The 13,313-nt window shown below is 38.3% G+C and overlaps 1 protein-coding gene across 2 annotated transcripts in view; it reads left to right on the top strand.

Moving 5' to 3' along the window:
* LOC105493946 (shroom family member 4) overlaps positions 1-9,231 on the top strand; it is a 248,458-nt gene extending 239,227 nt beyond the window's left edge. Inside the window, exons 10-11 of one of the 2 annotated variants that reach the window (XR_011618345.1) lie at positions 6,671-6,747; positions 8,585-9,231. The gene's annotated coding sequence lies outside the window, so the exon portion shown is untranslated. Of the gene's footprint in view, positions 1-6,670; positions 7,920-8,584 lie in introns of those variants that run through there. The other variant, XR_011618344.1, reaches the window with a different exon arrangement.
* Positions 9,232-13,313: the final 4,082 nt, after the last annotated feature.

A 13,313-nucleotide genomic window follows, 5' to 3' on the forward strand; every position in this document is an offset into this window, starting at 1 on the left:
AAAAGATAACCCAAACCACGTCTGTTATTGAAACAATCTCTGAGTGAGAAAAACCATGTGTCTTTGGGAGCTTGCTGGAATGGCACTCAAAACTCTTAGACGTGGATGCAGCTCTGCCCTCCTCACTCTGTGACCTCGTGCTCTTTTATCAGTTCTGTGAAGAGGATATTTTGGTGGTTATTAAACTGAAGAACAAACACCCTGCCTAGCTGCATAACACCATGCTCCAAACTTCACCTCCAAATTGCACACTGGCCCACCTCCCTCTAATTGGCTTGGCTGCCCAGAGGATGAAGTCCTGATTCTTGCATATAAGGCCCTTCATGTTCTGTCTCCTGTGTGCTTCTCCAGCCATGACCCCTGACACCTTCTCACAGTCATCCTTAGCTCTAGCTAGTTCTGCAAACGTGTCATGCAGTCTCATCCCTCTATGCACTCACAAAGGCTAGTCCCTCTGCCTGAAAATCCACCGCCCCACTCCCCACTCCCTGAGTTCTATTTAGCCAATTCCAGCGGGTCCTTTGGTGTCAACTCAGATTTCACCTCCTTCAGAAACATCCTGTTGATATACTAATAACAGTGTATAGTATTCAGATATGATCATTGTTTATACTTTCTGTCTCTCCTTTTACGCTGTGGGCTTCTTGAGGGCAGAAACTAATTTATACCACTAACACTTAGCACAGTGCCCCAAGCTCATAGTAAACACTTCAGAAATACAGGGTAGTAACAATTCATGGAGGCTTTGCTGTAGGCTTCATATTTCTGGTGATATCTTACACTGGCTTATCCTCCTCAAAACAATTATTAAATGTTGGACTTTCTTAAAACTTGGTCCTAGACCCCTCTTCTCTTCTTGCTGTATGCTCTTGCCCAACCCTCTGTCTTTCTTAATCATACATACCCATGGTTAGTTTATCTCCTATATAAAGCTGGCCCCCAAATTTATATCTCCAGTTCATATTTTTTCTTAGCTCCAAAACTTTATATCTGTTTGGTTGGCTCAATGACACCCCAAAACCCAAATATTCATGTATCCAAAATTAAACATTTGATTTTCCCCTCCCAAACCTGGTTCCCCCTAGTGTTCTTTATATCTTAGTGATTAATACTCCTCTCCAACCAACTAGGAAAGCTAGAAGTCTTAGAGTAATCCCAGACATCCTCCTCTTTCTCACCCCTTCCATATAGAATTGATCACCAAGTCCTATCAATTCTGTCTCCTAAATATGTCTCAAATCTATTCACTTATTTTTCCACAACTATTATCCTCTGACCTACATCATTAGCCTAACTATTCTTATGCCATTTCTTGCTTTGTGTAGACTGTTGTTCATACTGTAGCCAGGGCGATCTTGCCAAAACTCAAATATGATTATATCACCCTTTCTCCTGTTTAGGTCATTTTAATGAGTTTCAAAGCCCTTTCCATTGCCTATGAGGCTGTGCATGCCCATCTATGCCTAATGATGTACCAACATCAGCTTCAACCTCATTATCTGGGCAAACCTGCTTTTCAGATTCATTTATAGCTTTGGCTTTAATATTTGAAGACTGAATAGCCAAATATCTTCTTCAACATTGAATTACTTCGCTTTTGCTGCAGCAGCCAATGACCCTCCGTTTTCAGTGGTTTGCAACAACAAACATTTTCTTTGCATCTCACATGAAGGCTAATGGCTAGCTACAACTTTGCTGGCCTTGGCTGGATTCAGGTAGCATCATGAATCTTCTGATTCAGGGACTGAAGATGAAAGAACTGCTACTCTCTTGGGCACATGTTTCTACTTTTGGAAATCAAAAGCTCAAGAGAGAGAGCCAAACCATGAAAGGGTATTTAAATGGCTGCTCTTATGTAGGGTATGTCATGCCCATTGTATTAGTTTTCTATTGCGACATTACCACAAACTCAGTAGCTTACAACAACACATATTTATTACCTAACAGTTTCTGTGGGTCAGAAATCTGGGCATGACTTAACTGTGTCCTCTACTTAACAGTTTCACAAAGCTGCAGTCAAGGTGTCAGCCAGGCTGCAATCTCATATGAAGGCTTGACTGTGGAAGAATCCACTTCCAAGCTCACTCATATTGTTGGCAGATACATTTTCTTGTGACTGTAGAGCTGAGGGCACTGCTTTCTGACTATCAGCTGAAGATTACCTTCAGATCCTAAAGGCCACCCTCACCTCCTAGTGGCTGCCTGCAGTTCCTAGATGCTGCTCAGAGTTCCTAGAAGCCTTGCCACGGTTTCTTATAATATGGCAACATGGCTGCTTACTTCATCAAGCTAGTAAGGAGAGTCTCTAAAGTGAGTCTGATAGTAAGACTATATCTTATAGAATGTAATATAATCACAAATTAGACATTTTATCACCTTTGCCATATTCTATCACTTAGAAGCATGTCACAGGTCCCGTCACACTCAAGGGGAGAGGATTGTACCAGGGCATGAATACCAGGAGGTGAGGAACATGGAGACCATCCTAGAGTCTGCACATCACATCTACTTACATTCTATTGACTAAAGCAAGTCACTGACTAGCCAGTCCTAAGGACAATTGGACAGTAAGGTATACTCTACCTATAGGGTGGGGAAGAAATGAATAATTTTTAACAAATAATACAGTCTACCAAAACCATTATTTCTGATATTCTTAAACTTGTGCATGATCAATGATCAGGTGATCACCTAGGCTACTGCATAATAATGACAGTAATATGAATAATGGAAGTCATTTGGAGTTATTAATATTTTAATATTCACTTTAAAACATAGTTAAGCATTCTAGATAAAACTGGAGAGAAAATCTCTTACGTTCTATATATTTTAGTTCTATCAATCCGTTGAAAAATAAATGTATATCCTTGCAAGAATAAAATACAGTAATGCTGATTGTAAGAACTGTTAAATTTATCTCCACAAAACTTAACTTCCAGATAGTTAAATATGGAAGTAGATTGGTAGTTAATATAAATTATGAGAGCACACACTCACTAAATAACCTTAGGGAGAATGTTATATCAATTTTGAGACAGTCTTTTAAAACTTTAAATAATAGAGATTCAAGTATATTATCATTTTAAACTATAGACTTGATTGAGGTGTTAGCATTCATGACAGTAACCAAAATAACCTTTACGTGCATATTAAATTTTAGTTAATCATTTCATGATTCCTTTAGGAAAAAAATCTTATGTGGGAATTTTTCACATCTTATGAGGATGACTTAAACCCAGTGTGTCTACTTTGTCAATCCAAATTTTTCAAGGAAGAAAAATCTCCAAAATGGAGGTTAAGATAATCTTTCCAAAGGAAGTAACAATTCAGTTAAAACCTGAAAGAGTTAGCTAGGCAAAAGTGAAGTGAAGAAGGAGAGGGAACAATCCAGGTAGAGGGAGTGACATATGGGAGACCAAGAATGCTGAATACAAGTGAAAGGGGTTGAAGTGCTGAGGAGGTGTATTCCTTTACTATGCTGCCACAACTAAATGGCTTAAAATGACTCACATTTACTATCTCATAGTTTTTCATGTCAAGGCACAGTTTAGCAGGGTCTTCTTAAGACTGCAATCAAGGTCTTGGTCAGGGCTGGGCTCTCATTTAGAGGCTTGACTGGGGAAGGGTCCACTTTCAAGCTCACTCCAGTTCTCAGCAGTTCCTTTCCTTGTGGCTTTAAGACTTATGGCAGGCTGCAGCTGGCCGCAGTGGCTCACACCTGTAATCCCAGCACTTTGGGAAGCCTAAGTGGGCGGATCACGAGGTCAAGAGATTGAGACCATCCTGGCTAACACAGTGAAACCCCGTCTCTACTAAAAATACAAAAAAATTAGCCAGGCGTGGTGGCAGGCACCTGTAGTCCCAGCTACTTGGGAGGCTGAGGCAGGAGAATGGCGTGAACCAGGGAGGTGGAGCTTGCAGTGATCCGAGATCGCACCACTGCACTCCAGCCTGGGTGACAAAGTGAGACTCCATCTCAAAAAAACAAAAAAAGACTTACGGCAGGCTGCTTTTTCCAAACCAGCAATGGAGAGAGAAAGACTCTAAAATTAGCTAGCAAGATGGAGTCATACATTATAATCACAGGAGTGACATCCCATCACCTTTGCCATATTCTATTATTTAGAATCAAGCCACACTGCCCACTTACACTCAAGGGGAGGGGATTATACAGGGGTGTGAATACCAGGAGGTGGGGATCAGAAAGACCACCTGAAAAATTGTCCCCCACAGAGAGGCAAAGTGGTATAAGATAGGTGGTAGAGGTTCACTTAATCTGCAGTTTAGCCAAATGATGCTTGGCTAGGTGTGGAGGTTCAGTCAGGATGGTGGGTGAAATTGTAAAATTATAGGAAATAAACACAAACCCTCTTGGAAGGCCTGGGAGTTTGCATGGTTTCAGTAAAGTGTTTGGCTGAAGGCAGCTGAATTCTCTTAAAAACTTAGGGCATAGATACATAGGAATGTAGAGGAGTTTATCTAAATAACTTGTTGACTCATGTGGTCCTAATACTAACCTTTGATCATTCAAGGGCAGGATGGCTCTCTCAGGGAGAAGGCTACCAGGTTAATTACCCTCTAATGGTGTTGACTCAAAGCCTTTGTCATTTAATGTGTGCTAAATAAATGCCAGTAGCACCAGCAAGTGAGGGCCGCAGCTGCAACTCTTTACACCACCCTCCTGGTGTCTATAAGTGGCCCAGACCCTCAGCCAGACTGATAGGCAAAATATCTGTGTCAGTATACGTTATTCATCCATCGTTAAGTCAAAGTCTGCAGAACACACCCCCACAACTAGGTATCAAAATCAATATTCAGCAAAAACTAAGGCCAAATCCGAAGATCCTCATTATATATTGAAATTCTAGTATACAGGCATAAATTTGAAAATATGTCAAAATATTAATCATAATAAATTTATTATTAAAATGTTAGTAGCCAATTTTTAAAAGTTTATTATTACAATCTTGGAACAAAATTCCCAAGTACTATCATGCGGCCTACCACACTGTTGATCTTTCCTTCAAAGCATTTTTACATCCACAACTCTATATTTACTTGTATGAATAGCTGATTAATATTTGAATCCTGTGCTAGGTTGTAATCTCCAAGAGAGCAGGAGCCTGTGTCCAGTTTTGCTCACAGTAGTACTTTTGGTGGAACAGGGTTTTTGGCTCCCATATTCCCTTTGATCCTACCCATCCTCACCCAGGAGACTTTAGCATCATTAAATTGCATCAAAGTTATTCTATCAATGGTATTCAGGAAATGACAAGAGAAGAGTTTGGAACAAGAGGCTTAACTTTAAATTTTTTTAATAATTGTGAAAATTTGGAAACAACCTAAATGTTCAACAGTAAGAGAATTGGGTGTTTTTGTGTTTGTTTGTTTGTTTGAGGTGGGGTCTTACTCTGTGGCCCAGACTGGAGTGCACTGCAGCTTCAAACTCCTGGGCTCAAGCGATCCTCCTGCCTTGGCCTCCCAATGTGTTAGGATTACAGGCATGAGGCACTGTGCCTGGCACTGGAATTGTTACATATACCATAGTATATTCAATCTATACAGGGAGAATGGATGCTACTTCTTTCTTTATTTAGTGGTTACCTCGTCCAGGTTAAAGAAAACAAGTGAGGCTGTTGCCCAAGCAGTACTACATGCATATCCTAATAATAAGGTAGCAAAAAATTAATTCAAACATGTTTGTGTTCAAACTCTAATTCTACCAATCTTGGATGACCAAATGGAGGTCTACCTATCCTAAAAAAGATTTGTCTAAAGCAGTGGTTCTCAAAGTGTGGTCCTTGAAGCAACAATGGCAGCATCATCTGGGAACATGTTAGAAATACAAGTTGAGTCCCACCCCAGACCTACTAAATCAGCAAATATGGGATCCAGGCCCAGCACTCTGTTTTAACAAGCCCTGTAGCTGATTCTGATGTACACTCAAGTTGGTGACCCAAGACCCTTGGTTATTTTTGCCTCTGACCACAAGGTGGCAACCTTTGTCTAAAGTCCTATGAGTTGTCCAATAAGGTTACGGTAGGTGTAATCTTGTCTAGCCACTGAACTGTCCAAAGGCAGTAAGTAGTGATGTGATATGGGGATGTGAGGGAGAAGTGAGAGATGGGAGAGGAAGAAAAGAGATGAAAGGAAGAATGAGGACTGGAGGAGGCTTTATCTCTGCTTTGAATACAGCAAGTAAACTACAGTGAGGAGGTGGGACAGTGTTAGGGGCGCTGGTTGTTTATCCTCTAACAATGCAGCTCATTCTGGGTATAAAACAATGTGAAGTAATATTGGGGAGTTTGTGAGCAGCCAATTTCACCTATGCTTTTTATCCTTGTAATCCCTAGACACCACCCAAAGGCAAGCACCTCCTCACACTATCACCTATCCTCTTCCTACTCTCATAATATAATCATGAATTCCTTCCCCAGCTATCTTCCATCACAGAATCCCCTCTTTTTAACCCTTTCCACAATTCTCCCTGATGCCCTGTTGCACAGTAAAATAAGCTCAGCCTATGAAAATATACAGAAATGTTGTCCCTCATATTTGAACATTTCCTGCACATCTGTAATTGAGACCTGGCACTCCACTGAAGATTCTATTTCCCGTACAGCCCTCTCCGATTAAAATTGTTAATTTTCTCGTTCCCCATAAATTACAGGGTTTTACCAAAAGGATAGACGGGAGGAAAATCCAAAGACAGAAGTCTTAAAGGAGGATAAACTTTTCTCAGCTCTGGTAATGGTATCCATGCAGACATGTCACCCAACACTTTAACTTCTCAGTTCTGTTGAATGCCTCAATTCTATTTCGCTTCAACCACTGTCACCCAGGACACACGGTGGATGTTTTCAACATTTAGAGAAGATCCACATTGTAAATCATTTTTGAATCATTTGTCTTTTTCTTCTTTCCTATTTTCTACAAAATAGAATGAATTTTCTTTTTCTGGTTTACAAGTTATACCTGCCATTTTAGTTCTTATTGTAGTTGCCCTTAACTAACAAACACCCATGTTAACTATATTAGTTTCTTAAATTTATCAGTATCTATATTTTTCTCTTAACATTACAAGTACTTGAAAATGTTCTCATGTCCTTTGAGTCCCACCACACTTTCCCCATCACTTTGATAATGTTTAAAAATATCTGTTCTGAGTTACTATGGATATACACTTTTTCTTCTTTCTGCTCAGTATTTAGTTATCAAGTCAGCAATAAACTAGACTACCATTGTATACTTGCCCTTACTCCCCATGTCTCTTGCAGCATCTCCTGTATTTTTTTCCTTTCTAATTTGAACACCTCCTCCAAAATTGTCTTCGATGAGGGTTTTTGTGTGACAAACCTTCTGAGACAGTGTATGCCACAGAATATCTTTATTACTATGCTACATTTAAATTTAAAAATGGGCTGGACACAGTGGCTTATGCCTGTAATTCCAGCACTTTGGGAGGCTGAGGCAGGTGGTGGATCACTTGAGGTCAGGGGTTCAACACCAGCTTGCCCAACATGGTGAAACCCTGTCTCTACTAAAAATACAAAAATTAGCCGGGCGCGGTGGCTCACTCCTGTAACCCCAGCACTTTGGGAGGCTGAGGCGGGTGGATCACGAGGTCAGGAGATGGAGACCATCTTGGCTAACATGGTGAAACCCTGTCTCTACTAAAGATACAAGAAAATAGCTGGGCCTGGTGGCACATGCCTGTAGTCCCAGCTACTCGAGAGTCTGAGGCAGGAGAATCGCTTGAACCTGGGAGGTGGAGGTGGCAATGAGTCGAGATCATGCCACTGTACTCTACCCTGTGCAAAAGGGTGAGACTCCGTCTCAAAAAATTTATGAAAATAAATAATGTATTAATTTTAAAATGACTGAATATAAAAGTATAGGTGCAAAGTCATTTTAAACATTATAGGTCCAGTCCTTTAAAAATATTAGTTGTCTTCTTGTATTCAATGTTGCTAAAAGTCTGTTGTCAATTTAATTCCTTTCTTTGTAGAGGACTTGATTTTTCTCTCTGAAAACTTTGAGAAGTTTGTGTTTAAATTCTGTGATTGTGTGTGTGCGTGTATATGTGCATGCACTTTACCTTCTCTGTATTAGTCTATGTCAGCCTCATTGTGTTTGAAGAGTGAGGAAAGAAGAGCCCCAGGTAGCGCAGAACATGTTAATAATTCCCATTTGCTGCCACTCTATAAGTGACTGCTATGATCAAGGCTTCATCTTAAAACCTGTTTGAAAGAAGCAGTGCTGGGAGGTATCAGTGTCCCAGGTTGTAATCCTTCAACTTTGGGGATTTGAAAAGGGTGGAGGAGTGAATGAACAATGGAGCAGGGAAGTCCCTATCTGTTTTCAACAGCCTCCCACTCAACCAAGCAGGGCTCTTTTGCTGCCCTGATATACTCTGATATACGCTCCATACGCTGGTAACTGTGGTTGGAGATAATTCTGCTGATTTCTGTAGTGAAGGGTACATAATGTAGGTAGGCAATTGGAAGAGAGACAATAACAAAGTTTTTTAAGCTTTCCTTAAATTTATTCTCTCACTGCTGCCTCCAACTACCCTTTATTTCAGGCTACAAAAGAAAACCACCCAGCTATGCAGATTGAAGCCACTACAAAGAGATGGCTTGTTTTCTCAGCTGGACCCTCAACATCACTCAGCCATCATTTTACTTGTCAGTTCCCTCTCCCATTCTTTCAGTGCCTATTAAAATCTCCAGTTGTATTCCTCAAACCTCTCCAATTCCTCTTATATTCAGCAGTCGGCTGTTTCTTTTGCACAACTTCAGAGGCACCCTCTCATATGTGAATAACAGCTCTAAAATAAAACATACAATAGTGAGAATTACAAATCTAGTGTTCTGCTAGACTGCAGCCCTGCAAGGGCTTTAAGTCTTACTTCAAAGGAAAATGAAGACAACAAAATGACAAAAAAGAAAATTATAGGCTAATCTGTATATCCAGTGAAAATATTTCTCAGGAAAGAAGTGGAAATCAAGACATTCTCAGACAAAGGAAAACTAAGAGAATTTGTCACCAATATACCTTTGCTATGGCTAAAGTAAGTTCTTGAAGCATAAAAAACTGATAAAAGAACAAATTTGGGGACATCAGGAAAGAAGAAAGAACAGTGGAAGAGTTAAAATATGGGTAAATGCAATAGACTTTCCTTCTCCACTTAAGTTTTCTAAATTACATTTGATAGTTTAAATAAAAATTATAATATTGTCTGATGTGGTTCTTAATGTATACAGAGGAAATATTTGAGAAAAGTATATTATAAATGGGGGAAAGAATAGAAATTTAAGGGGATATGCGATTTGTATACCTCACTCAAACCGCTAAAATGTCTGTAGACGTTGATAAGTTATGTATGTATAATGTAATGCCTACAACAACCACCAAAAAATTTATATGAAAAGATACACTCAAGAACACTACAGATGAATCAAAACCAATTTTTAAAAAATATCGAAGTGATCCAAAGGAAAAATAAAACAGAAATGAAAAGCAGAGGGAACAAACAGAACACACACACACACACATATACACACACACAACAAAATGGAAGACTTAAATCCTGACACATATAGTTCCATTAAAATGTAAATGATCTAGGGACTTTGATCCAGACAAGAGGACATAAACTGATCTCTTTCTGCTTCTCTTTGCTAAGTATAACTATAACATAACACAAGAAGCAACCATAAGAGGACTCTGAATGGTGGAAAGAGGAAGATGGACTGGCTGGGGACCCCAGTACTGGAAGAACAACATAGCAATTGTGTGTCTTACCACCCCTCACCCAGCAACAGAAGGCAATTAGGCCTGGCATCTTCTGACCCTGACATATCAGATAAAGACTACTCAGGCAGGCTCATGCCTTCTCCAGATCGGATGGGAGTCCTGCTAATTACTCCAGTTAGGCCCAGTGGCCCTGGTGATCAAGTAGGAGCTCCAGTAATGATAAGTGACCAGAGAAAGTGCATTTCATTCTTATGGGCCAGAGAGTTTCTTTTCTCACCTAGAGACACCCAGTGGCCCCAGTGGCACAAACAGGGTGACCCCACCACAGCAAGTGGTCCTGCCTGGAAAGCGTTTTTTGTACTCTGTGGATTGGAAACTCTATTCGCCCACCTAAAGACACTGGAAGGCCTAGCGGCACTGAAAGGGGGTGATTCCTCCACAAAAAGTGACCAAATACCGGAATACAAGGCAGTGTTTTCCTTCTTATATAAAATGTCCAGGAAAAGACAATGAAAGCAGATTTCCTGGGATTGAGGATTCATGGAACTGGGGGTAGGGGAAAATGTTCTAAAACTGGATTTGATGGTTTCATAACTCTATAAATTTACTAGAAATTATTTAAATAGGTAAATTTTATGGAATGTAAATTATACCTCAATCAAACTGTTTCTTAAAATGACTCACAGCTAACTAGGAGTAGAAGGAACCTCCTTAATCTAATAAAGTATATCTACAACTAACATCATACTTAATATGCAAGATTGAATGCTTTTTCTTTAAGACTATGGAAAAGACAAGCATCTCTATTCTCACCACTCCTATTTAATATCATATTGGAAATCTTACCTGGTGCAATAACACAAGAAAAAGAAATAAAAGGCATACAGAATATAAAAGAAGGAATAAAACTATTTATACACAACAAAATTGTCTCGTGGAAAATTCCATGGAATCTACAAAAGAACTATTAAAGCTAATAAATGAGTTTATCAAGGTCTCTGAATAAAAGGTCAATATACAAAAATTAATTACATTTCTATATACTAGCAATGAACAATTAGAAATCAAAATTTTTTTTAAGTACAATTTTCAATTGTACCAAAAAAAATGAAATACTTAGGTAGAAAACTAACAAAATTGTTCAAGATATGTATACTAAAAACTATGAAACATATAGGAAAGATATGAAAAACTAACTAAATGGAGATATGAACCATGTTCATATATTGGAAGACTCAATATTGTTAAGATATTAATTATCCCAAAATTGATCTATAAATTCAATGCAAACTCAATTAAAATCCCAGCAGGATTTTTTTCTAGATATTAACCAGGTGATTCTTAAATTCATATTGAAAGGCAAAGGAACTAGGCGATCCAAAATAATTTTCAAAAAGAATAAAGTTGGAGGACTCATAGTATCTTATTTCAAGACTTACTATTAACTGTATCAACACAGTGGGGTATTTGGAGGAATTACTCTATTGGATGTTAAGGCTTATTATTCAGCTAAAAAAAATCAAGGTAATTATTGTATTGGCAGAAGAATAGACACATAGATCAACTGAAAAAATACAGACCAAGAAGTAGTTCAACACAAATAGAGTCAACTGATTTTTGACAAAAATTCAAAGGAAACTTAAGAGAAAAGGTAGTCTTTCAACAAATGGTGCTGGAATATTTGGACATCCATATATTTTTTAAATGAACCCGAATTATTTTTACACAAAAATAAACTCAAAATGGTTCCTAAGGCTAAATTTAAAATGTAAAATTTATAATATTTTGAGAAGAAAAAATAGAATATCTGTGACCTTAGGTTAGACCAAGAGTTCTTAGATACCACACTGAAAGCACATTATAAAAGAAAAAATTCGATAAATTGGGCCTCATCAAAATTAAAAACTTCTTCCCTGTGAAAGACAATATTAAAACAATGAAAAGACAGGATACATAAAATATTTGCAAAACTCATATTTGATAAAGGACTTGTATCCAAACATATAAAGAACTCTTAAAACTCATCAATAAGAAAACAAATGACTCAATTTAAAAATGGACAAAAGATCTTAACAGACAAATCATCATAGAAGATATACAGATGACAAGTAAGCATAAGAAAAGATGCTCAACATAATATGTCATCAGGGAATTTCAAATTAAAATGATAATGAGATTATTTATACAAAAATAAACTCAAAATGGTTCACTGCACACCTTTTAGAATGGCTAAAATCCAGAACACTGACAGCATCAAATGCTGGCAAGGATGTGGAACAACAGGAATTCTCATTTGTTGCTGTTGGGAATGCAAAATGATACAGCTACTTTGGAAGACAGTTTGGTAGTTTCCTACAATGATAAAAATAGTCTTGCCATACGATCCAGCAATCTTGTTCCTAGGTACTAGCCAACTGACTTGAAAATTTATGTCCACACAAAAATCTCAATGCAAATGTTTATAGCAACTTTATTCCTAGTTACAAAAAACTGGAAGCAACCAAGATGTCATTCAAGGCGAATGGATAAACAAACTGTAGTGCATTTATACTATGGAAAACTATTTAGCAATTAAAAGGTATGAGATATCATGCAGTAGCATGGATGAATCTTAAATGCATATGCTAAGTTTAAAAAGCCAGTCAGAGAAAACTATATACTACACAACATTTATATGACATTCTGGAAAAGGGAAAACTGTAGAGACTGAAAACAGATGGGTGGTTTCCAGGGGTTTGGGGAGGAGAAAAGGTTAATTAGGTGAATCACAGGAGATTTATGTACCGTATAAATATATTATATATGGTACTGTACTGATGGATTCATGACACTACCCTTTTGACAAAATTCACAGAACTTTACAACATAAAGAGTAAACTTAATGTATACAAATTTTAAAACTCAACTGGGAAGTTAGGGATCCTAGGATGGAATGTAGACTGTAACAAAATAATATAACTGTATTACAAATATATGACACAATTTAACCGAAGTGTTGGGGAAAAGGAAGTACTGACCTCAGTAACTTTGAATATGGCCGAAAACTGCAAAGCTAAAGACCACGGAAACTATACATAAGCACTTTACCACAAGTCATTTTTTTCACAGGGGCACAGGTTAACAATTCTGGAACCACTGTACATGTACACCAGGATTGAACAAATAAGTGGATGGTGGCAAACAGGTTTCTCACTGTTGGAGTGAGATATTACAGATAAGCAAGAGAGAAAGGCTAGAATGAACCATGTAGTATTGCTATTAGTGTCCACGACATCAGTATGAATTCATGTTTGGCTTAGCATAGAAACTGATATAGAAAGAATTGTGGGTATCCATGGTTAGTATACATACATGTATTTCCTAGCTCCGTGAGAGGGCCTAGAAACAATGACACTGTAGTAGCAATAGGCACACCTAGAACCCAGATATTAGTCTTAAAAATCATTTTCCAATAAAAGGAACCAAGGCTCCCTGGAGAAATGGCTGATTCTAGGACTGGGACAGGAAAGACATAAGACAAGCCTGGAGCATCTTGTAGTTCCAAAAAATAAGGA

This window comes from Macaca nemestrina, chromosome X (assembly GCF_043159975.1).
Source record: "Macaca nemestrina isolate mMacNem1 chromosome X, mMacNem.hap1, whole genome shotgun sequence".
Taxonomy (NCBI): Eukaryota; Metazoa; Chordata; class Mammalia; order Primates; family Cercopithecidae; genus Macaca; species Macaca nemestrina.